Below are 26,867 nucleotides of genomic sequence, written 5' to 3'. Positions count from 1 at the left end.
AGATGGATGGGACCTCTAGCTTTCCTACCTCCTTCCAGACCACATCACAAGTCACTCCTGGTGCCTTACAGACCCTGTGTCACTCCATAAACTCAATCTTTTTTGAGAGTTTAGTACATTTTTCTTTTAAAGATAAGCATACTCATTTGGTGCCACGAATCTGTTTTCTGAACTGTATCAAAGATCTTTCTGTATTTATCAAAGACAACAAACTTTGATGGCAGAAGCTGAATGTCAGTCAGTTGTTCTAAGCCTTGTAACTAGGTTGCCTCTCCCAAACCAAAGGGCAATGTCAACCCCACATGTTATAGATCCACATGAAAAAGAACAATCTCATTCCTTTTAAACACACCTTACTTTTGAATAGCAATGACTTCCTTTGAATCCTTCGTGTAGAAACCACTCTTAGTATCACTGGGTTTAATCCTAAATCAGTGACTCTCTTGTAATGGAGTTATATTTATCTTTTCTTTTGCTTCCATTTCCTCACATTTGAATATGGCCTCTACTAAAATTCTTCTTCTTCAAAAAAAAATAATAATAAAATAAAATAAAATTCTTCTTCAGATTTCTTCATTCCAGACTAGAAGTTATTGCCATGGGACGCTCATTCATTGCCTTGAGTGAAAACTTGGATGTTTTCCCAAGAAGGCCTTTAAAATGAGTAAGATTTAAAAGGAAAAGAAAAAAAAAGTCAGTTCCCATAAAAGAGGCAAAATTAAATTTAACTGTAGAGTTTCATACTATAGGAGTCTTTAAAAAATAATCAAAAATAAATTGGGAGGAATAAAAAAAAAACCTAAGACGATCTTGAGGAGGGTGGTGGTGGTGGTGAGGAGACTGAACTGAAAAGATGAAAATCAGCTATCTAAGGATCAAGAAACAACTGTCTTAGTTACACCTTCAAGGTTAACAATAGTGATTCTGTTCAAACAGTTCCTAAAATTCTCTGTCAACCTTTGGTCTCCTGGAGACTCATAGCCAGCCTCAGGGGGTTTGTCACAATCTTCCAAAAGAGGAACAATTGATGAGGATGTTAAAGTTGAGTGAGCTCCCTTTAGCCAAGTAATTAGAGCTAAGAAACCCTTTGACTATTCCTTCAGGATTCCATATTGCTAAAACACATGGTAAGCAAGAAATACTTTCCACTGTACCAAAAAGGGAGACATCCCTCTCTCTTTCATGAGCCCTTCTTAGGTCCTCTGACACCATGAATATACTGACATTGCCACAGAACCAGCACGAGCACAGCCCGGAGTGAGAAGCAGTGATATACTAATATATACTGTGCTTGCTCAGTTGCTTTAGTTGTGTCCAACTCTTGGCGATTCTCTGGACCATAGCCCGCCAGGCTCCTTTGTCTATGGGATTCTTCAGGCAAGGATACTGGAGTGGGCTGCCACACACTTCTCTTGGGGATCTTTCCAACCCAGGGATCAAATCTGCATCTCTTATGTCTTTGCATTGGCAGGTGGGTTCTTTACCACCTGGGAGACACTTAAGGATACTGCTGTGTACACACTCAGCTCCCTGTCAGTGATCAGAACAATACAGGAACCGAAATGATGGATTCTCAAATGCCAGTCCCCCACTCACCCTTCCCATTCTGAACAAGTGGGCTGGGGCTCTCAAGTCTGCAGAGAGCAGAAAGGCTCACGCCCAAAGTGGTAGAGGAGCCCAGTTTGTCTGAAGATAGCCACTGCAGCTGACAGCCTCCATCCCCTGGGAGAGATGGCAGGGCTTTTCTGGGTGGACACTCTGACCCTCATCCTAAGTGATCTGACCCCAAAGATGCACAACTCAGCCACAGCTTCAAGCCCCGAAACTCCCGCCACAACCGTGGGAGCCTCCTCAGCCCACCCTTCAAACTCCACACCCGGCCAACGCTTTTAAAGGAGTTTTGTTCCCAGCGGGTCTGATAATTAAATGTGTCACTCACTGTATTCCCCAAAGACTTGAGTACAAGGGGGAGCCTTTCATATGCGAGCAGCTCTCTTTGCTCTGAAACAACTCTGAGAAGAAGTTCTCTTTGCTCTGAAACAACTCTGAGAAGTTCTCTTTGCTCTGAAACAATTCTGAGAAGAAAGCCACTCCACTTCCCAGCCCCTGCACACCAATCGACCGCAGGGCAGTTCTACTCTAAAACTCAGTTTATGTGACATCCAGGGTGACTCCTGGTCTGAATGCCAAGAGCAAGGGCATTGCTCATAAGAACTTAATCCACCACTCATGATTTGATTTGAAAACTAAATTCATTTAGCTCCCCTCATCCTATTTCCAACCGGAGGATAAACCATCACTCTTTCATGCTGCTGTCTCATCTCTGCTCCCTCTCTCAGAGCTACTGAGTCACTTCCTTTCTTGTATTTCTCAGTGCAGCCTTACTGTTTGCCAGGACCCGCAGTTTAGCTCAATTAATCTCCACTTCCCTACTACTCCCACCCCTGTCTGATGTCACTCTCTTGCTGAGTCCACTTCAATCAAATGTCTAAGGGGGGAAAAAAAGAAAAAAAAAAATGATGAAAGAAAGGGATAAAGAAACGATGAAAGAAAGAAAGAAAATGTCTCTCTGCTGCTTTAAGTCCAGTTTCCCTTAAAAATTTACATATGTAATATTTATATACACTTATATCTGCATGTTCAACTACATAATAGTGAATATTCTATGAACACACATTGGAACAGAGGACTTCACTGGTGGTCCAGTGGTTAAGAATCCACCTTCCAAAGCAGGGAACAATGGTTCAGTCCTTGATCAGGGCTAAGATTCCACATGTTGTGGGACAACTAAGTGCCACAATTACACAAGCCCACTCACCACAACAAAGACCCAGCATGGCCCCACTTCCCTAAAAAAGGAACCAAAAGGAAAAAAGATACCAAAGTATTTAGGCTGATACATGCAAGTAATGGGAGAAGGCAATGGCACCCCACTCCAGTACTCTTGCCTGGAAAATCCCATGGACGGGGGAGCCTGGTGGGCTGCCATCTATGGGGTCGCACAGAGTCAGACATGACTGAGCAACTTCACTTTCACTTTTCACTTTCGTGCATTGGAGAAGGAAATGGCAGCCCACCCCAGTGTTCTTGCCTGGAGAATCCCAGGGATGGGGGAGCCTGGTGGGCTGCCGTCTATGGGGTCACACGGAGTCGGACACGACTGAAGCGACTTAGCAGCAGTAGCAGCAGCATGCAAGTAATGGGCTTCCCAGGGAGCACAGCAGAACGATCTGTCTGCAATGCAGGAGCCACAGGAGACTCAGGTTCGATCTCTGGGTTGGGAAAATCCCCTGGAGGAAAGCATGGCCACCCACTCTAGTATTCTCGCCTGGACAATTGTATGGACTGTAGCCGGGCTACAGTCCATGGGGGTCGCAGAGTCGGACAGGACTGAGCACGCACACGTGTAAGCAAGTAATATGCTCACTGGAGATTTTTTCCCCCTTAATCTAAACTCTTCTATACTTTCCAGTTTTGAACAGTGATAACGTACTGTTTTCATAACCAGTGAAAATAAAAACACTTCTGAAGGTTCAAAAAGACAAAAAAGGAAAATGATGCATGAAAATGCAGGTCATAGGTATTAAAAAGTTACTGGAGATAAACTAGAGATTTGGCTCCTATTTTTGAGTGGCCAAAGTAAGAAGGGAAATGGATTCAATTACCTGTCTCCATGCTTTTTATAAAGAAAAAAAAGCCAGTCTCTAAGAGAAAGAAAAGCTCTTCTTGATACACTCTCTCCAACACCCAATTTTCCTGGACTGGGAAAAAATAAAAATGTCTGCAGGGATTTTTCATGGAAGCCCAAGGTGGTGGGCAATGGAAATGGCAACTGTTACAAAGGTAATGGAATCTTTTCCTCTTCCTTCAGGGGCCCCTTTGACTTCCCAAACTGCCTTTCTCCACAGTCTTATAAAGGACAAATATACAATCACACCAGGGTCTGTGAGAGCTTCAGTTCTGAGGACCTGCATGTTTGCCCGGGGGCAAGAAAGGTCAAGCACTTCTCTGAGAAGACATTAAGTTGGAAATGGTAGTTTATGGAAAGCTGCGTTGTGTTAAATAATTTTTCCTTCTAGAATTTGAATGTGTTCTTCAATACAGACACAAGTTGGGAAAGCCATTTTATGTATTAGGAATATTCTGTGTTTGGGGTTAGAATGTCATTGAAATCAGTGGGGGAGGGAGGCAGCATTACCACTCTCCCAATCACCCTCCTCTACAGGCTTGGCCCCTCCCAACAGCCTCCAGGAGATTGTTAATTTAGCTCCTATTTGCATGACCTTTCACCTGGATGAGGACAATGGCCTCCAGGCTTCCCTCCTCCAGTCCCTCAGGTTTTCCCTCTGTCCTCCATCCCTTTCCCACCCTCTCTATCTGACAATACTTTCTCTAACACACCTCTAGACTCATCCCCAGAACAGCTGGGTCTGAGTGCCCCATGACCCTTGACATCCTACTGGGAGACAGTGAAGCAACTGTGTCTTCTGGAAAGACCACAGGCTGGGAATCACACATACTGAGTTCTTTTGTTTTTTGTTGTGTTTCTTTGTTTTGGCCAAACCTCACAGTCTTGCCTGGAGAATCCCAGGGACGGGGGAGCCTGGTGGGCTGCCATCTATGGGGTCGCACAGAGTCAAACACGACTGAAGTGATTTAGCAGTAGCACAGCTTGTGGGATATCCAGTTCTCCAAACGGGGATCCAACTCGCACCTTCAGCAGTGAAAGCTCAAGAGTCCTAAGCACCAGATCTCCAGGGGATTCCTACATATGTCTGAGTTTTAATACAGCTCCGATCCTGTGTGACCTAAGTGGACAAGCCATGTAACCCATCATGGTCTCAGCACCTATATCTATGAGACAGGGGTAAAAAAGCCAACAAATGCTCCAATTCCTTTTTCTAAGGTGAAAAAACGGCTGTTCTGGGAAGCCTGTAATCACCGAGGTCACCTGCCAATTTCATGACCAGGTCACTTCACTTTTCAAGCTCACCTACTTAGCCAGTGAACTCACAGAAGACAGCTCCAGCCTCCAGCCCAAGGCTGGCAACCTTTGGCTCAACAAGCCTGGATTGTATAATTCCTATAGTGCACGTGCACTTGTTAGGCATAAAAATGAAAAGCATTTTATAAATATAAAATCTTGACTGGCCGCCGAACCATGAAAGGCAAAGATAAAATCTTATCTGCAAAAACAGAATCCACCAGCTTCTTATAGCCCAGGAAGAGGCTTGGTGTTTTTTGGATAAATTTACCCCCCAGTTCATGACCTATTACACTAACTTCATGGAAGGAAGCCACACAACAAAGACTTTCTGAAATAGAGAAAGCCTATGTAATACATTTTGTATTGCTGGAAGCATACAAAGATATAAAAATAGCAATGATTATGAGTGTTTAATTTTGAAAGAATTTGGAGTTCATAGCAACATAAGCCTGAGAAGGCAATGGCACCCCACTCCAGTACTCTTGCCTGGAAAATCCCATGGGCGGAGAAGCCTGGTGGGCTGCAGTCCACGGGGTCGCAAAGAGTCAGACACGACTGAGCGACTTCACTTTCACTTCTCACTTTCGTGCATTGGAGAAGGAAATGGCAACCCACTCCAGTGCTCTTGCCTGGAGAATCTCAGGGACGGGGGAGCCTGGTGGGCTACCGTCTATGGGGTCGCACAGAGTCGGACACAACTGAAGCGACTTAGCAGCAGCAGCAGCAGCAACATAAGCTGTTTGTTCATATATGTGGGCAAAGATTTCATCTGCAAGTATAAAGTGTTTGGCCTTTTTACTCTTCCTCCTCTCTTAATATATTATTTCACATTAGTTGTGTTGGACATTACTCAGGGCTCCCTCAACCAACCTGTTAGGGCAGGACTTACAAGCAGCTTCTTACTACCATCTAGATAGATGATTATGTGCAAGCGTTAGTCACTCAGTCATGTCTGACTCTTTGCAACACCATGGACTGTAGCCTTCCAGGCTCCTCTGTCCATGGGATTTTCCAGGCAAGAACATTGGAGTGGGTTGCCTTTTCCTTCTCGAGGGGATCTGCCTGACCCAGGGATCAAACCCAGGTCTCCTGCATTACAGGCAGATTCTTTATTGTCTGAGCCACCAGAGAAGCCCAGTTATAGACAACCACACCAAAGAGATGGGAATATAAAGGCTCTAAGTGTTGTGAAAGTGAAAGTGTTAGTTGTTCAGTCGTGTCCAACTCTTTGTAACCCCAAGGACTGTAGCCCTCCAGGCTCCTCTGACTTGCTCAAAACTCAATTCATATTCAGTGCTTCTTTGCTTCACCCTCCTGCCAATCCCAGTTTCTCTTTAACCTCTCCTTTCATTCTTTCTTTCTCTTTTTTTGGGGGGATACTAATATTTCTCTTACAATGCAACACAAGCTCTTTTGAGAACAGAAAAGACCCAGTGTAGGCAGAGCAAGGTGTCCTACACATGGTAGGCACTTGAAAAACAATACTCCTGAAGCCGCAGAATCTTCACAAGCCCAACTGAGCGCATAGGTAAAATATCTCATTTTTAAAAATCAGACATTTCAACCTCTTTTTTTGACTTAGTAGGCCAATTCACCACCCTCTTAATGTTATAACAAATGTTTATACAGACTAAAGATGATTTGCTTAAAAACTGCTAACTAAAATAGGTTTGCAACTTGCTTGTTGTGAACCCATTCAGTTAAACTCATCAGTGTTAAAAATGAAAACTGAAGCAGATTTGCATGAGGTTGATAATTTCCCAGGCAGGTCTTGCCAAATAAATTGGACCCACTGTCAGCAGAAAACAAACGCTATGCCAATGTTTAATCCTGTACCAGATGGCAAGAAGACTTGCCCAGGACTCACAAAAAAATTTGAAAATTTTCCCCAATTAGAATTAAAATACAAATACGTAAAAGCTGGTTCACTTTTTTTGTTTTATTTCAGGGATAAATGCAGTCTTTCAATTACATAAAACATGTGGGCAGTGTGTTCTGATTTAAATTTCAAGACCTAGGAAATGACACATCATATCTTACTCACATCTTGCATTTGAGTGGAGTCTTTTGTTGTGTTTTGTTTTTTTGCCAGTGATACTTGGCTCTTCCGACTGACACCAGAGATGGGTCTTAATCACGAGAACAAAGACAGCTGGCATGCATACTTATAACTCTCCCAGGTTCAGAAACATACACTCTCCAGATAGATGGCTCCTTGTGTTGTTTGGTCTCTCAGCCATGTCCAACATTTTTGCGACCCCATGAACTGTAGCCCACCAGGCTCCACAGTCCGTGGGAATTCCCAGGCAAGAATTTTGGAGTGGGTTGCCATTTCCTTCTCCAGAGGATCTTCCCAACCCAGGTATCAAACCCACATCTCCTGCGTCTCCTGCACTGGCAGGCAGATTCTTTACCACTGAGCCACCCAAACCCAGGGAATGGTAGGAGCTGATCACAGTGGAAGCCCCATAGCAGTAGCAGCTCAAAGCCCTCGTCTAAAGTAGCAACCCATTCTGATTAGTAGCCATCAGTAAATTGTTCCCCTCTGATTAACCCTATCAGTCCAGCTGCATAATAAGAACTTGTCTTTGGAATACATTGACAATTGGAAATAAAGTGCTGGCTCTTCACCTGGCTGAAAAGATGCACAGCTGATGTATTATTTTCTTTCAGAAGCGACCAATCTCCCTCCCAAGTTGTCATCTTTCCTATTGTCAGCCCAACTGATGATTCTTTGTCCCAAAGCAGCTTTCATTACATTACAATTGGTTATAATTCTTCTTCTGTTCTGCCAAAATCCTAAACATCACCATCACTTGCTAGTCCAATGCATAAGAATAAAAAGATACAAAGAGGTAAAAGTCAAGCTGCAAATGTGCCTAGCTGACACATCCATTAGAAAACATTCATATCATTCATAGATTAAGTCCTAAAGCTATAAAAACTGACTCTCTTATGCTATACAATAAAGGCAACTGTTCACATAACAAAAGTGTGTTGGCTGAGAAAGCTCATCCTTCTTTGAAACCACAAGGCATTTATAGTTAAAAGGTTCCGGTCAGATTTGCACTTCGGCAGCTCATCAAACAAAGCTGCAGTCTATGACACAGGAATAATAACTCATATATGTAGGGGATTTTTTTAGGATCCTCTAATAAAAGATGATACAAGATGAGAAGCATTATTTTGGTGCATGCTTCCGGTCTCTGCCATTCACGTGCCAATTCAAAAAATTTCAGAGTTCTCTGGAATTCCAGATGAATGACAGGGGCTGTATTTTTAACTACTAGGCTCTAATCCTCGACTTCCATCTCAGCGGTGCCAAGAAGTCTCCACTTGTTGAAATCAGCAGCAGTAGGAGCCGAAGCAGCGTGGAAGGTCTTCAGGCACTTCCACCTCAGCCAGCCTCGGGCATCCATCTACACGAATCCGGCTTTTCCAAACCTGCTCCATCTGGGCAGAGAGCTGAGTCACGCAGAGCTGCAGTCAGTCCTGAAGTGCAGAGTGAGCCCACTTGAGGCTGTAATAATCATAGTTCCTTCCTGAAGGGGTTTATTTACCAGCGTTTATCCCTGGGGCGAGAAAGCCGGGGACACCATGAAGGCGCCGCTTCTGGAGAAAGCCTTTTTGGGAAGCCCATGACTCACAGACATGACCCAGAGGTGTGACTCAGTGACCTCACTCCAGAGGGTGAGCTTTTGTGTGAGAGGCACCCCCTCATCCCCGCTGAGGTCCCCAGTGCCATATGACCGGGGCAGACCTGACTTCCTCTGTGCAAACTGAGCCAACTCTTGCTTCACCTCCCTTTTTCTATTCCCAAAAAAGAGCGAGAAGAAAAACGACTGCGTTTCTGTTTGCTTGTCTGCCTCTGGCCAAGCGCCTAACTTGGGCTATACTACAATGGTATTATCAACACTGTTTTTTTTTTTTGCTTTTCATGTCAGGATCAATAATGGTATTAAAAGATTTATAAACCACATTGTCTCTTGTGTTGAAGCTGAACAACCATGTAAGAGTTTATTTTACCAGGTTTTATTATTTCCAGGCATCAAGTATAAAATAGGTGCTCAGTACCTCATTTTCCCACTTTTTCACAAACAAAAATAAGGGATAGTAATGAGGAGAAGTGAAGATGAGGATCTTAATGAATGGTGAATTCTAAAATTATCAAAGGAAGTGAAAGGCATTCATCCATTCAGTCATTCAACTGTATTTACCCCAGGACAGTATCTTCCATGAGGATGCAGCCCCAAAAGCAGTTCTGACAAATGTGGAGTGTGGTGAAAATTACCACTGCAAATCCTTTAAATGGGCCATAATGTAGAGTGTGCTAAGCTTTGTGTATATTATAAGGTCTTTCAGTAAGTTCAACACAGCCAGATCTTTTCGGGGTTAGGACATGGTACTATTTCTACAGCCAAGCTCCAGATGAAGTGATGCTGTCCCCAAATACTTATGTTGGGATTTGCTAGGCACGGAAAATTGAATTCATGCCACTTAAGTAGACATATGATCCTGAATGCCTGCAGTGTCCTCTCCTCCCTGGGAGGACGTAACAGAAGATATAACGTGGGACCTGGAAGCTGGTGATCACATGGGCAGTGGCAATGATGTGAAGGGTTAGAAAGCACACACCCTATTTTGATTGTTGCTATAAAAGGTCCAGAGCCCGACATTCTATCTCAATAGCTACATGTAGATATGCTCCGGTATCAACAGCATCTGACATCTGGGAAGCAGCTTTAATCTCTCAATTGGTTTTTAAAAGAAAAATTTTTTAAGCTACCAAGCTACTTTAAGTGCTCAAATACTTTGAAAATTGTTTTTCCAGGCTCTCTGTGCTCAACACATGTTTCAACGTGTTGTTTTTCCAGTTGTTCTTAAACGGGACATTGACACACTGCTTGTTCTGGTGGGGCAAAACGAACTGAATGTCACTTGTCCAAGGAAATAGGACAAAACCTCCAAAAAAACCAAGAATTCTTTTGGATTAATCTAGTCTCTCCTCTATGCATGTGGGGAGCGCCAATTCCTTTTTGGTTTGTTATTGTTCTTGTTTTTAATTCTGGGAAGAGGATGGGCCACCCTGGTCTTCAGTCACTTTATGCACATGTTTGAATGACAAGACACGTGGAACTAGAGAAGAGACTGGCATAAGTCCCAGCCCCGGTCTGGAGAAAGACTGGAGGTGCTTTTCAGAGTCAGCATCCCATTTTGCAAGAAATGGTTTGGAGGAGCAAAGACAAAAGAAGGGGAGTTGAGTTAGGTTTCCCAGCAGGGAGGGGAGAGAAACACAGGAGGCCTTGAAGATAATCACCAGGCAACACTGCTTGTGTTTCCTGTCAACACAGCCCAAAGTGTCTCTTTACGTGCATTTCTTTGCATCTTGGGTTGAAAGCGTCACCCAAAGGAGGCAGTACTGCAGTGGTTTTGAGCTCTGCAATTAACCAGTTAAGAGACCACGGAAACTCTACTTAGCGTCTCCTAGCCTCAGTTTCCTCCACTGTGAAACAGGCATAAGAACACTTTCATGCGTGAGGCTGTTTTAAATATTTCATCCCATAACAAAACACCCACACAGTGCCAGACACACCCATGACACTCTATAAATACTAATTCCACTTCTTTCTCTCATGAAAATCTATTCCAACTTTTTACAAAGATCTGAGGAATTCAAATGCAAAATTGTCAGCAAACACCCTAGGGTACAGTGAAAATGGGGAAAAATAGGAGTGAACATTAATTCACTGCAAAAGCTACAGATTTATATGATTTCACATAAAGCAGCTAACTAACCATTGATCTTGAGACAAAAACATTCTCAAAACACAAAAGAACAAGCAAACCACCAGCCTTTGAGTGGCTCCTTCACTACCACCCCTCCCCTCACCCTACATTCTAATAATAACAACTCTCAGGTCCAGTGTAAGAAAAGGCCAAAACTGAGACTCCTCTAAAGCCTTTGTTAGGCACTTTTAATGGTGATGAGCATCCTGTGTCAGCCCAAGACTTCAGTCTCATGTATAAACTAGTAAGGATTTCAGCTTGATGTGAAAAGCATAAGACAATACTAGAAAAAGAGTACCTAATGGCTTTCCCTCCTTCCTAACAGAAATGCTTAAGAAGTTTTACTCTAACGAAGTTCTTTAAATCAATTACAGGGTGAAAATAGTTCACTCCCATAGTTTACCCCAAAATGTAGGGGCACAGATTAGGTACAGAAACACAAGAAGACTTGAAACTTCTGTGAATCAACAAAATGGAAAAACAAATTAGCTTAAAAAGTACTATAGTTTTATACAAACATGTTAATGCAAAACAAACGAGTTAGCTTTGTACCCACGGGTGTATGTTAATTAATATACTACTGTTGGGAATTCCCTGGCAGTCCAAAGGGTAGGACTCTGCCTTTTCACTGCTGAGCACCTGAGTTCAATCCCTGGTGAGGGAGCTAAGATCCCATAAACCAGGAGGTGCAGCCAAAAAAAAAAATATATATATATATATATACACACACACACGTGCACGCATGCGCACACACATACATATATTTAACAAAGAACAGGAAATGTATTTTTTTCAATTTTTTATGAATTATTAACCCATCCAAACCCCACTGTTCTTCACTAACATATTATAGCTGGCATTAATTCTCATAGTAAAAAAACATCTATTTAGGTGTATGCACTTTTAATTTTGATATGATTTTTAAACTTATAGGAAATGGTGGAACAGAAATCAAACACCTTTATATCTTAACACCAACATGGGCTGAGTGAGCAGCTTCTTGGTTGTGCCTTTTTACTTGATTGGCAGGAAAAATTTTCAAACTGGGTTCGCTTGTTAATTGAATTCCAAATAAGCGTTCTTAAAAGTGGATGAAACGTGTGTGAATAACATTTGAATTCTCAGGCCAACATCCTTCCAGTTTTTGGAAGGAATACTCTTACTTGTACAGACCTTAATTTGAAGAAAAAATTGTATCAGAAACCCCTACATCAACTCTCTTCAGAATGTATGATTTAAAGAAAGAAAAACACAGCTTCAGGAAAAAGTTTTAAAATGCCCTTAAAATGCTCACCAAAGAACCCACAGCCTCATTGAGGGTCACTCTGACATATTACTAAACTTAACTGGTAACCTCTTTCTGGAGAGCAGTTTGTCAACACATTACAAAATCCTTGAAAAATCTTTGAATTAGAAACTCCTCCATGAAACATATACCAAGAAAACAGAAAGATATGGTCGAGATGGCCAGCTGCTTCTGAATATCTATTCACCCTCTCTTCTGGATGCAAGGTGTGGCCAAGGGACTAAGTTCGAGACGATAAACAGAATGCTGTGCAAAATTCTGGGGAAGTTCTTTAAATGCAAGGGATAAACAGTCTTTTCTGCTTTCCACCTTCTTTATTCCAGCTTGGAAAGTAGACATTATGACCAGAGCTATAGCAACCCTTTTAAATCATGAGGAACAAAAGCTACTCACTATGAACAAGACAATAGAAAAGAGACAAGTGCATGCAGAACGATCATCACATCAGCCCTTGATCATCTTAATTTAATGTTAGAGACAATCTCATTTCATGTTCCTGTTAATTACAAACATAATTCCAAACCAATAAACAAGTATGCAAAATGTATGTGCAAGGATGTCCACTGCAGTTTTATTTATGTCTCAAATGTGTTAAATGGTTAAGTAAATTATGGGTCAGCCAGACCATGGAAGACTGAACAGACATTACACATGACATGGATCTATACTTGTTAAAGTAGAAAATGAACATAATGCTAAGTGAACATAATACTATTTTGGTTAATATCCAAACATATGAATAAGAGGAAAGTAGGCTTTAGTCATATCTTTAGATTTATTGATATTTTCTCCACTTTGTACAATAAGCACTACTTTCCAATCAGAAAAAAAAAAAAAGAGAGAGAAAGAATGAGAAAAGCTATCCTCCTCTGCCCTGCTCCAAGTAAACTCGCTTCCTGCTGAAAAAAATAACATTGCATTCCACATTCGAACTTAACACTGCTAATTACAGCCTCCAAGAATAAGCCCACAGCTAGAGTGTAGTTGAACCTCTTGTCAGTCCCTTAACTGTGAGCTGGAAAAGGCACCATCCTAATACTCCCCTGAGTGCTCAGTCTAAAGGTGCTGTGAACCAGGGAGGGGCACAAAGCCCGGTGTGGGGAGCGGGAGAAGGGATAAAGAGGATCAAGGGAAATTCTATAATTAAGCAATATTTCATGGCTGCCTCTGGCAGCTGTTTGAGCGAGCTGGGGGACTGTGAACCAGGCGTCAACAGACTGAGCAGCTCTGTCCTCTGGCAGATCAAGCGGGGCCTGTCATCTGGAGCACTGTCTACACTTCACAGGACAATCGGAGGCATCTTATATCCAGCACCTGTCTGCTCTGGAGACGCCCAGCTGCAGTGCCATTCTTGCTGTCATCTTCCTAATCCAGAAGGGAGAGGCATTTATTGTCTCCTGAAAGATTAGGGTGCATCTTTGATTCTCTTCTCATGAAAGAGAATGCATGCCTCATGTTTCTGTGTTTGTTTTCTTCTCATGACTCCTGACTTCTTTTCTTATTAAAGGAAGAAAACTACCCTTGCAGCTGTATTTTTCATTTTTTAACCCCCACGTTAATTACATAGTCATTCCAAATAATGGTTTAAATTTAGTCTGATGACCAACCACAAGCCTCGTTCTCCTCCCACTCCAAGGCACATCCTGCCTTCAGAACTGCTAAGCAGTTCCCACTGAGTTGGAGAGGAACTCTGTATAAAGAAAGAAGCAGGATAAAGATCATAATAATGGTCAAAGGAAATGGTATTTTCTCTACAGGACACATTTAGATTTTTCCTTTCCATGAGACTTTTTTTTTTTAAAGGATGTTGAATTGAAGGAGACTTTAAATAAGCTCTCAAGTTCTCAGTAGTTCCAATATTGTATCTAGAGTGGAAGACCCAAAGCAGATATTCAAAAATTACTCATGAAACAAATGACTTTAAAAAGCAAGGAGGGAAAAAATGTATTTAATGAGCTTCCTTTAACAAAATATTTTGTTTCTCAGTGACGGGATCAAACAAATCACCCATATCTTATGTACCCTTATCTATCAAGTGTTCAAAAAACTCACCCAGGAAAATTTGTTCTTTACTGGTCCCTGGAAGGACATGAAGCCTAGAGGATGCTAACAGCCTCTAAAACAAATGAAAGCATTATTAATTTATTCTAGTTTGATTCAGCAAACTGGTCAACTGAACCACCACCAAGTGGTGTTCACCATGGACCCTGAAAGTACACCACCTCAGGCATATTGTAGACACTCAATAAGTGCTTTTTGTTGCTCTTGTTGTTGCTGCTGGGTTTTTGGCCACACTGAATGGCTTGCGGGATCTCAGTTCCCCAACCAGGGATTGAACCTGGGCCACAGCAGCAAAAGCACCGAATCCTAATCACTAGATCACCAGGTTATGCTATGCTTGGTCACTTCAGTTGTGTCTGATTCTCTGCAACCTCATGGACTGTGGCCCACCAGGCTCTTCTGTCCATGGAATTTCCCAGGCAAGAATACTGGAGTGGGTTGCCATTTCCTACTCCAGAGGACCTTCCCAACCCAGGAATCGAACCTGAGTCTCTTGCGTCTCCCGCACTGGGAGGCAGATTCTTCACCACTAGCACCACCCTTATGTATATAGACTGCCAGGGAAGTGCCAATAAATAAACGTTTGTCAAACGAATGAATGAGTGAACATACGAATGAAGTTAATAGTGACATTCATTAACAGTGACAATCATGATAGTGACTATTAGTTATACATCACAATATTCACAGTAATGATGGTAATAATAATGTCTGACAGCAACAGTTGACACGTATATAGCACTCCATAGCTCCAAAAATTACCTTAATTGGACCCTCACATAGCAGATTTACTAACCTTCATTTTTAACATCCAGAAATTGAGTTGGGAAAAGTTAAATGACTTAATAAATTTCCTGATGTTCTATGTGACACAGCTGAGGGCCCAATCTTATTCTAGAGGTGGGTCTTGGGCATTTTTTTTCCATAACGGGATACTGCCTTGTGAACCCAAAGAGGCTGACACAAGTAATCTGGACCTTTAGGAAGGAAGGAAAAGAGGGTACAGACAGTTGGTGCTGCTGATAGCCTGTCCGGAACAACGTCACCTACAGGCTCGGTCCCTCGGAAGAAAGGGCCCCACAAGACAGACTCTCCCCACCCCCATCGTCTTGTTTCAACAGTCCCACCTCGTGGGCTTCCCAGGTGGCTTAGTGGTAAAGAATCCACCTGCACTCGGGAGACACAGGCTCAGTCCTTGGGTCAGAAAGATCCCCTGGAGGAGGAAATGGCAACCCACTCCAGTATTCTTACCTGGGAAAGCCCATGGAGAGAAGACCCTGGTGCGGGGGGTGGTTCTTCTACAGTCTATGGGGTTGCAAAAGAGTCAGACATGACTGAGCACACACCGGTCATCCTTCCTCATCCCTCCTGAACCCCTCGAGTCATAGAGTGTATGCACTTGCCTACAAAGTTGACCTTTTAACTGGCCTGGTTTTAATCAGGCCCATCTGGTCAAGAAAAAGGACTCCCGTGACAGTAAAACAAATTAGCTCCATGTGATCCTGTAGTTGATGTTAGGGAGGAAGGAGAGGAAGAAAGACAAATACTACTTTAGAAAAGTAAACCAAATAGAAAGCCAGACTCTCTGCTGTGACTTAAAAGGAAGAGGTAAAAAGACTCTGAAGATGGATTTGGAGACGCAAAGGTAGCAACCGAGTATGGCTCTCAAGAGCAGGGCTCCCAGCCAGAACTGGGGCTGCTAAAGGTCCTGCCTCCTGGAAAGTTCCTTCCCTCAGAAACTCTGACAATAACAGCTTCAGCCTGACTTGTCTTTGGTCTTTGTTAATGTTGATTACTAGGGAAAATATTCAAATATTGATGTTTTTGATGTTTGATAAATGTGTTCATTTATAATTCTATAAATGTTAGGTTATTAACTTTTGAAATTGACTATAATTGGCTTTCCAGGTGGCTCAATGGTAAAAAAATCTGCTTATAAATGCAGGAAACACAGGAGACCCAGGTTGAATCCCTGGGTTGGAAAGATACCCTGGAGTAGAAGTGGCAACCCACTCCAGGATTCTTGCCTGAAAATCTCCATGGACAGAGGAGAGGAGTCTAGCGGGCTACAGTCCATGGGGTCACAAAGAGTCCGACACAATTGAGCAACTGAGTGCATACACACATAACTATAATTACTTAAGTGTAGATGAATCTTTCTTACTTATTTTTTAATGGGAAAAAAGTATTAGAGATAATTCTAAGCTACTTTTCCTAAGCTACTCCCTTTTAGCTTTTTATGATATTTACATTTTTAACATTTACACAAAGTACATTTTTGTAATGTGCTCTGAAATGAAAACAGCTATATTAGAAGAAACAGCTAAGAACTGTTAGGCTCTGGATTCATTTTAAATGACTTTTTGAGAAAAGGGTCACATCTGCATACTCAGACATATAATTTTAATACAAAGTGCAAGAATATGTGCATGTATTAATTATCATATGCTGTCTATGTAAGAAAAGAGAAGTCTGTTATTACACCGAAATGAAATCAAGAAGAGGAAAATGACAGAAACGTGACTTTATATGACTAAATGTTCGTTGAACAAATTTTTCTCAGCATGGTCCTACAAAGGCTTCCCCGGTGGCTCAGACAGTAAAGTGTCTGCCTACAATGCAGGAAACCCAGATTTGATCCCTGGGTTGGGAAGATCCCCTGGATGGCAGAAGGATGGCAACCCACTTCAGTACTCTTGCCTGGAAAATCCCATGGACAGAGGAGCCTGGTAGGTTACAGTCCATGGGGTCACAAAGAATAGGAGTGAGTGATTTCACTTTCTTTCTTTAGTCCTACAAAAGGAAAATAAAATAAGCCAGGTTGAGCTTTGGTCTGAAAAATTCCCATAATCCTGGTAACAACTATTTTGACAAAAAGATGAAAGTGTGCCATGAGGTGGGGGTAAGGAAGGTAATTAACACTAAATCATTCTGTAGGGAAAGACACTTCTGAGTCTGCCAACAGCTTTACTTCACAGATGGACCTCATCTGACATTCAACCTCAATCAAATCTACCTCTCAGGTGACAAAAGCTTTTGAACTTAGTCATACTGGCTATGAGGAGATGCATTTACAGGCAATGTAACCTCAAGTACATTCTATGGGATTTAAGTTCTAGAAGATAATCCCCCAAAACTGCACCCCAAAAAAGTGTTGTTATCAAATAAATTTAGGAAACACTGAATGCTACATTTCCCTCCTAAATTGCATTATTACAAAAAGCTCTGTGTTTGAACTAGCTTAACCTAACATTTATTTTAGGTGTGATCTTTTCTTTCACTTTATTAATATGTTGTTGAATATATTTTGGACTTCCAAAGTGGCACTAATGGTAAAGAACTTGCCTGCCAATGCAGGAGATGTAAGAGACGAAGTTTCCATCCCTGGGTCGGGAAGATCCTCTGGAGGAGAACATGGCAACCCATTCCAATATTCTTGCCTAGAGAATCCCATGGACAGTGAAGGCTCTAGTCCATAGGGTCCCAAAGAGTCAGATATGACTGAGGCAACTTAGCATGCACTCATGCAGGCAGAATACATTTGAGGAATCAGAATAAACCATTTCTGGTATTTATTCCAAGCACAGCATCAGACTCAGTTCAGCAGCACTGCCTGAACACACAATGGTCTTCAGATGTGAAAATGAAAGAAAGTGAAAGTGTTAGTTACTCAGTTGTGTCCGACTCTGCAAACCCATAGACTGTAGCCCATGATGCTCTGTCCACAGGATTCTCCAGGCAAGAATACTGGAGTGGGCTGCCATGCCCTCCCATACTTCAGATATTATAGCACTATTTTTATACCCAACTGACCGGAATTAAAAAACATAGGCAGCTCGCATCCAGAATCAGTGGGCAAATGTGAGTGTAATGCTATGAAGCTATAATACCAAAGCAACCTGATGACTGAGTTTATCCACAGCAGAGTGCGTAAAAAGATTATAGAGCTGGAGAGAGACAGTGACAGACATATATGGGCATGTATATGTTTATTATTATTTCAAGCTATTCCATGTTTGTTATATACAATTCCACTTATGAAAGCTAGAAATTAAACTGAATTTTTGCACCCAGAAGCTTTTAGCTTTCTTCCTTACTTCAAAACCGGGAGCTTGTGAGAGTCTGTCTATTCTTAGTGTGCCTTCAAAATGTAGCTTCCTTGGCTCGGGGGTCACAGCTGCTGCAAAGCACTCTGGGTGGCTCCGCTCCATCCCCTTGAAACAACTGGTGGGAACCCAGCACTTAGGCCATCAACCCAGCTGTTCAATCTCACTTTCTAATTTTAGCAAGTCACTTTGCAACTAATGTCACTAGGGCATGTCACATTGAAAACCACACCAGAGAAGGTTGATTCCTATCTGCTCCCTGCCCCCACCACCTAAAAAATTAGAAAAGAAACTCCAGGCACACAGAGCAAAGTCATCCACAGATACTTACAACAATACCACCCAGATGCACACTGCAGGACCCTCGTGACCCAATTCACATGGGGCATACTGGTGATCTAATACTCTTGCCTGGAGAATTCCATGGACAGAGGAGCCTGGCAGGCTACATTACAGTCCACAGGATCACGACTCAGCAATTAACACCACCACCACCACCACCACTGGTGATCTAAGGGTTCATTGGACACTACAAGTAGGCTTCCATCTCCCTGCTTAGTTCAGCCCATTAGATGGTTACCTATTAGCAGCTGCAGAGCCCAACAGTCTGGAAATTCATGAAAACCAACCTTGGGTCAAGAGACTTACACATACACTGTGCTGCAGCCTTCTTACTAGAATGCAGGATGCATGCTTTTCCGCACTGTTAATGTTCCATAAAATTGTCATGAAGCCTTCATAATGTAATTACTTGCACCGAATTGATTATACATGCCCCCAGCCTCGTTTCCTTTATTTCCTTTTTTTTAACTGCATGCTCAATGTAATTACTTGTCCTAAAGCAAAGCAATTTCAGAATTATCTGACTATTTATTATCCTTTGCAAGTTACTAATTAAAATAATTTCCCTCCTTGAAAAACAGTTGCTCTTTTCCTGAATTCACTTCGAGATGCTCATCACTGAGGAGAACTCCAGGAATGCCTTGCTAAGCTCCCCTATAATTGACTGCCTCCATTGTTAACATATGCGTGGACTTAAAAAACATTAAACGACTTATCCAAATGGAAACAAAATGCCCTTTGAGTTCCATTGATAACTTAACCTTTAGTGTTTTGGATTAAATCCCATTTCTCGGGAAGCAGGAGGAGCCTCTGAATGAAACCATTATGTAAAACATTGTTGTGGGAATTATTCTGTGTGAAAATATATACAGTGTATCATTTACATTGTCTTTGATTGAAGGTGGGCTTTCATAATTCTGAACTAAAATATACGTATCTTTTATAGCTTCTCTGGTTTGTGCTCCTTCTTTCAGGGAACTAGAAGTAATTTTGAGCAGACTAATTGAACCCATCACACCAGACATCAGAAGAGTGATACTCTTGGGGACCGTGAGGGTCTAGAAGAGGGCAGATGGGGTAGTTCTTGGTTCTAGGAAAGTCTTATTTCTTGAAAGCTGCTTATGTGGGTGTGTCCAATTTGCGAAAATTCAATAGGCAACATACTTAAGATCTGTGTACTTTTCTACAAAAATTATAGTACATTTTTAAGGTAATTAAGAGAAATGTCATTTTTTTAATTATTTCAATTTTTAAAATAATTTCTATAAAAGAAAAAAGATGTGATTGGCATCTAGCAGAAACATAAACATTAACCTAAAGTGTTTACCAGGAACAGCATTAAAGCTAGTCTATTTTTCTACTTTGCTTTTTTTCAAATGGTACAAAATATTTCCTTTGAACAAACCACTGTTAAAAAACAAAAACAAAAACAAAAAAAAATCTGAAACAATTGGGAAAGTCTGAGTAAGCACTGAGAACTAGGTGATATTAAGAAAGCATTGTTTGTATCTTGATTTCATGCAATAAGAAATACACAAACTGACTTAAGTATTTTTGTCAAAATTTTCAACCTAATGTAATCCTAAGAAACCCAAGTGGAATACTAGTCTAAAAATTTTTTTAAACTTAATATTGTGAAAAAGAAACAAAATGGTAAAGGGAAGAGGTGCACTTTTCTGAATCAAAACAGAGGCATAAAACTATAGCATAAAATATGTGAACACACAGTGGCAAAAGATATTTTGCAATTGGGAGAATTTGAACAAGAGCTATATATTAAATTATATTATTTAACAAAGGTTAATTTTCTTGGGTAATCATGGTATTTACTATTGTGCAAAAGAATGTCCTTACTCTTAGAAGCTGCATGCTGAAGTATACAAGGCTAAAATTGTGGTTTAGTGAAAAAAGAAAATACACAGACGTGCGGCAAAACATTTAGAATTGCTGAATTCAAATGAAGAGTGTACTCTTCTTCAGTACTTCTCTGGGTTTGAAAATGTTCAAAAATAATTTTTTTTAATCATTGTTAATTTCTTTATGTCTGAAAATGACAATTTTGTTATGCAGGAATATGTCTTTAATTTTTAGAGATAACTACTCAAGTATTTGGAGTTAATTATTTGCTTGAAAATACTTCCATTAAAGAGTAGGATACAAATATGGCAAATGTTAACCATTTCTAAATCTAGGTAAGGGGTTTATAGAAATATTATAAATAGGTAGTCATTGTACTTCATGCATATTTGAAATTTTATATACAAAAAAGTCAAAAATAGCAAGTTTTGTCATATTTCTTCACTCTCTCTTTTTTGCTTGTCGTGGGGGCCACACGGTGGGGCATGCAAAATCTTAGTTTCCTGATCAGGGATCCAACCCGTGCTCCCTACAGTGGAAGCTCGGAACTTTAACCATTGGACTACCAGGCTAGCCCCCTTTTCCTCTCTTTACCAATAAAAATCTTCTCAACTTTTTCTGGTCTCAAGTAATCAAAATAAATTTCAGTAGAATTCCTCCCCAATTAATTTTCAAAGTTCTGCATGAACTGATAGAGCTTGGAGAGACACCATTAGTTCAGTGTACCTCCAATTCTATTTGTAGAGTCAAACTGCACACTTCCCTCTCAACTTATTATAATCAGGGGCAGGGATGGTAAATGCGCTAAGAAAAGTACTTAAGTCTGCTCTGAAACTTCAATGCTGTTTGGCCATCTTCCATAGATGAGCCCTCTCAGACACAGACAACGTAAGGGCCTTTGGGCATGTTTTTTTTTTTTAATCCTGGACCATTCTGCCCTGGGGAATTAGCTCTGGCCCCCCCAAAACTCTTGCTGGAACCCAAGCAGGCCCTGGCACCACAGCTCTCCCAGGAAAACCACTCTGTCACTTGCTGCTAAGTCAGTGCATTGACTCAGAAAAGTGCATTAACTCAGAAAAGGAGAGCCCACTTCACAGTGGCCGTTTGACCTCAGGAAGTAAGAAACTGTAGATTTTAATCCACAAGGAAACAGCTCTGCTGCAGTGGGCCTTTGATGGGGACCTGCCCTAATGTGAGTTTTCTCTGCTGTTAGGACAACAGAAGGCAAAAAGCCCTGAGAGAAGCACCTAATCCCTTAACCTCAGTCTCTGGAGGCCATATTGCACACCAGGCAAGAGTGTAGGTGGAGGAGTCAGAAAAAACTTGGTTTGAAGGCCACATCTGCCTCTTACTAGCTATGAGACCTTGGACAAGTTACCCAGCCTCTCTCTAACTCTCAATTTCTTATCTGTAAAATGATATCATAAGTAGAGCCTGCCTAACAGGTTGAGGGGGTAGGGGGAATGGGGGAAGGTGGTCAAAAAGTACAACTTTCAGTTAAAAGATAAGTTTTGGTGATATAATGTACAGCTGGACTATAGTTAACAATACTGTATTGTGTATTTGTAAGTTGTTTAGAGATGAGATCTTAAAGTTCTCATCACAAGAAAAAAATCTGTAACTATGTGAGGTGATGGGTGTTATCATTTTGCAATATATTAATATGCTGGTGGTGGTGTCCAGTTGCTAAGTTGTATCTGACTCTTTCTGACCCCATGGACTGCAATATTTTGCAATACACACATACCAAATCATTATGTTGTACATGATAAACTTTGGGCGTGTGACTTAATCACTCTGCACCTCAGTTTTCCACCAGCAGCTATGGCATAAAAAGACCTTCAAACAAAGCCTGACAGGTAGAAAGCCATCAATCAGCATTACCTACCATTTTATTATTAGGACTAAAGCATCCACCCCACAAATTTATCTTGAAGTTAAAGTTACTAAAGCACAGAAAGCTCTTAGCATTGTGCCCAGCACATCATAATTGTCTATAAATGTTTGCTATATGTCTGGAGACAAAAATGGCAGAAAAGGGGTGTTGCTGGCATCTAGTAGGTGGAGGCCAGGGTTGCAGTTCCACATCCGATGGTGCATAGGATAGCCCCAGAGTTAAACTACAGGGTATGTGGCAGCCAGGATGGGAGGGGAGTTTGGGGGAGAATGGATTCATGCATATCTATGGCTGGGTCCCTTTTCAGTCCACCTGAAACTATTACAATATTGTTAATTGGCCACATTCCAATACAAAATTAAAAGTTTAACAAAAAGAAAAAAACTACAGGGTATCAAATGCTGATAGGGCTGAAGCTGATAAACTGCTACGGAAAAAAAAATACAGTTTTGTGGTGCAGAGGACATTCACAGAATGGAGGGAAAAAAACTGTTTGCTATTATTACTGGACCTCACAGTAGTTCTGTTAAGTAAGCAATGCCAGTATTAGCACTTTGCAGGTGAGGAAACGGGATGAAAAGGACGCAATGACCTTCCCTCTGTTACATGCTGACAACAGTGACTACCACTCCATGTTACTTCCTAAAATGCTCCACACATACAGGATCCAGTAGAAAGGAGAGGGGGAAAAAAAAGAGCACTAAAATAGCATTTGAAGATATACTCGTGAACATCAGCCTAAGCATTCTGAAGCTAAGATTGAGATAAAAACTAGTAAGTGATGGAAACAATTATAGATTGCCCTGAGAAAGATGCTGGGAGCTGAAGCAACCCTGGACACAAGTGGACTTAACTTTGTGCCACAGAAAGCTCCTGCTGAAATCCTTTTTTGTTTGGTTTATGTTAATCACATTTTAAACACAAAGAGAGCTCCCTTTGAAAAATAATTCTGCTACAAACCTTTCTGGAAAGTCAGTGATTAATTTTTTTTTCTAAAGAATTGGCCTCCGATCCACTTTATCAAGTTATTATAGATACAGATTTTTCTGTACCTGTTTAAAATTATCAGCACCTGTATTCAAGACAGTGCACGCCTTCAGGTGGGTGTTGGTCCATCTCAGGTACAGTGATAGTCCCTAAACATCTGACAATACTGAACACAGGTGATGGTGTTTGATCTATATATACAGTGGACCAGAAGACGCCACAAAGGCAGATTCTCCCACCAGATGTTTTGCATCATCTCTGTTTCTCAGCAGCACATTAGCTTAGATCTTACAATGCAAAACTCACAGCACAATGCCAAAGTCAAGAATACAACTGAGAGTACCTTCTTGACACTATTAGTATAGTTACCACCCAGCTGTTGGCCTTCTACAGAATCTCAAGAATCTTCCTTGCATGGTTATCTCATTTAATACAACAATCCTGCAAAGAGAGATTATCCCCACTTTATGAATGAGAAACTGAGGTTCAAAAAGTTTGTGTTCTGAGACTTGCCTGAAGCTCCAAAGCTCATAAATCATGTAGGAATCTGGACCCAGACCTGCCTGGCACCAACACCAAGCACTCTTGAAATTTTCTGTAATCTTGCTAGCATCCCTCAGATGAAAAAAGAAGATTCTCAGAATCTTAAGAATCTGAATCCAAAATTAAAAGAAAATAAATACTTTAAAGAATTAAGCCTAGTAGAGTCCAAGAATTCCCCCATGGGCTCTGTGCAGAGAAAGCCATCACTTTCTAAACAAATGCAGGCTGCTGGGTGCCCCACCCCTGAGTCTTGCGCCTCCTGCTTGGTTCGAAGAGGCCACAGTGGTAACCCAGATCTCTAGTCCCCTACTATCTGTCCTGGGTTGCCACACGACTCCAAGATTAACTTTCCTAAGTCCAATCGCAGCTGGGGAAGTTGATGTGGTATTAAAAGAGAAACAGAGGGACGTAGAGCAGTGGGGGTGAAGAAAAATCAAAAGGGGGTAAGAACTACCACTCCCCTCTCACTAAAGAATGTGAGTCTGTTGCTGGGCAACAACAAGAAGAAAAGCAGTTGACAGCCATTCTAGCATCTGCAGTTGGGCTTCAGTTCAAGAAAAGTAACACTTGCTTTTAGCTTCTGCCTCTATGCTACAGAGCTGCCCTTAGATAAATTTATGTTTTCCACATTTTTATTCATTTTTACCTCCCAACTGGCAGACTTTCTTTCCAAACCTCTTCAAGGAGATATAAAAGTCAACTGAATGGAGAAAACTTCTAAGAGTAGCATCACTCAGGATTTTTTTTTTTTCTTAGCAAAATAAATACAGGTGGTGTTTTTAATCACTACAACTTGCAGTGGTAGGTATAACCACACAGTGTGGGTGAAAGGGGTGAGGCTTCGGGACACTTTTGATCATCCTGTCCCCATAGTTTTACACATTCAAGAAGGTGGCTTACTCATTTGCAGCAACATGGATGAACTTAGAGATTATCATACTAAGTGATGTAAGTCAGACAGAGAAAGACAAATGTCATATGATACCACTTACATGCGGAATCTAAAAAATAATAATATAAATGAACTCACAAAACAGAAACAGACTCATAGACATAGAAAACAAACATGTTACCAAAAAGAAAAGTGAGGGAGGGACAAATTAGGAGTTTGGGATTAACATATACACACTATTGTATATAAAATAAACAACAAGGACTTAACTGTATACCACAGGAAGCTATATTTAACATTTTGTAATAACATAATAGAAAGGAATCTGAAAAAGAATACATGTATAACTGAATCAGTTTATAGTACACCTGAAACTAATACAACATTGTAAATCAACTACACTTCAATCTTAAAAAAGAAAAAAAGTTGGCTTACTTGTTTAGATTTTTTTAATTTGTCAAAAATGAGTAAAATTTTGATAAATTCCTTGCTATTTTAGTGACAGAAGCATCAAAGCTAGGGTCTTAGCATTTTTATATTTAAAATTCTATTATATGTTTGAGCCCTCAGGAGAAAAATACATTTAAACAGACTTTTCCATAAGGACTAACAGTTACACATCCAAATGCAGCTCACAGTGTTATTTTCAAAAAAGAGCCTTGCAAGGATGTTTCAAATATACACATCACCATGCTCCATGCCCATCAAGTATAAGGACATCAATAGACTGACAATTAAAATATCAGGATTCTTTAATACTCGTCCAGATTTCACCCCAGATATCTCTATCAATGGTCACTGATTACAACACCAGAAATCATAAACATCTACTACACTGTGTAAGCACTGTAACTTTCCCCAACAGAACTCCTGTGTTCCTCAAGCTCTTTGTGCTATGTAAAGCTCACAAGTAGCCTACAGAGAAGACCAGATGTACAGGTATCTTTAAGGCAGCCTCACCCTACTAAATAAATGGCTTTACTACTAATAGTATCCAGCAACACAAATACATTCATCACATATTAGAAGGGCTGCACTTCTGAAAAGCTGTTATCAAATAGCTCTTTTTAAATCAAAGCCCCTTTTCTCTTTCACTTACATATGATCAGAGCTTACTCCTAGGAGACAAAATGTACATTCCATGCACACCTTGGATATTAAGAAATGGAAAAAAAAAAACCTGAGACCATATAATCTAATTTCTTTGTTAATCTGTCTTCTGCATCAGTGTGCCACATTCCTAAGTGAGAGCAAGAAGCATGAGAATCACACATCTCACAGAACATCTCAATCCCACCCCACGGAGGAAAGGGAACCTGATGTGGGCATGAGGATTATTTTTTTCTGAGTGCAAGCCCAGGAGATCTCCCATTACTCGAGGGATCTGTTCACCATTCTGAAGACTGGCACTATCAACAGTCTACCAATGGCAGCAACTGGTTTTACCTTAGGCTTAGTTTTATAAGGTGAAAAAATGACTGCCTTATTATTAAGGGCAACTCATTACATATAGACTTTATATGTTATGATTTGTGTATCAGAGCAATTTAATGATATCTGTATTATAAAATTATCATTGATTGATCAACCAATTCTTAATCATGTGCCATTGATGTTCCATTCCTGCCATGTTTGAATCATGTCAGTCTACAATATAAGAATTCCAAAACTTCAACAACAAAGGTCTACCATGGAAACCTTATTCAGAAATTAATGCCACTCTACGTAGTACTGATGTGTAGATTAACAGCTGGATATTGGAGAGAAGATTTGATTCATCAAAGTTAATAGGCAGGGGGAAACAATGGGTCTGATTAACAAATGGATTATTCTTAGACCTTTGGCTAATTTCAAAAGGCTAAGCTTATTGGTTCCCATGGCAGAAAATGCAGAACAAATAACCAGGTTAATCACTGAGGTTCAAAAAAGTTGGCCAGTAATGGTTGTCAAGGGCTCTGTGTCCAGGAAATCCCGCCAGACAGGCAATGTTTGCAAAAGGCTGGGAAATATGGTCCATTGCCATCAAAAACAGATGAAAAGCAGGATTTGGTTAAAAGAGTGAGTCTTTGCCCAAGCAAAACCTTTCCAAAATAAAGAAACAG

At 40.9% G+C, this 26,867-nt stretch overlaps 1 protein-coding gene across 3 annotated transcripts in view; it reads right to left on the bottom strand.

The window, feature by feature from the left end:
• Nucleotides 1-26,867, bottom strand: part of WWTR1 (WW domain containing transcription regulator 1) — a 146,485-nt gene that overhangs the window by 65,788 nt on the left and 53,830 nt on the right. The gene's annotated exons all lie outside the window — the stretch shown is intronic.

The sequence above is a fragment of the Capricornis sumatraensis genome, chromosome 1 (genome assembly GCF_032405125.1).
Source record: "Capricornis sumatraensis isolate serow.1 chromosome 1, serow.2, whole genome shotgun sequence".
Taxonomy (NCBI): Eukaryota; Metazoa; Chordata; class Mammalia; order Artiodactyla; family Bovidae; genus Capricornis; species Capricornis sumatraensis.
Note: the sequence above shows the minus strand (reverse complement) of the source record. Positions and strands in the feature narration are given on the sequence as shown.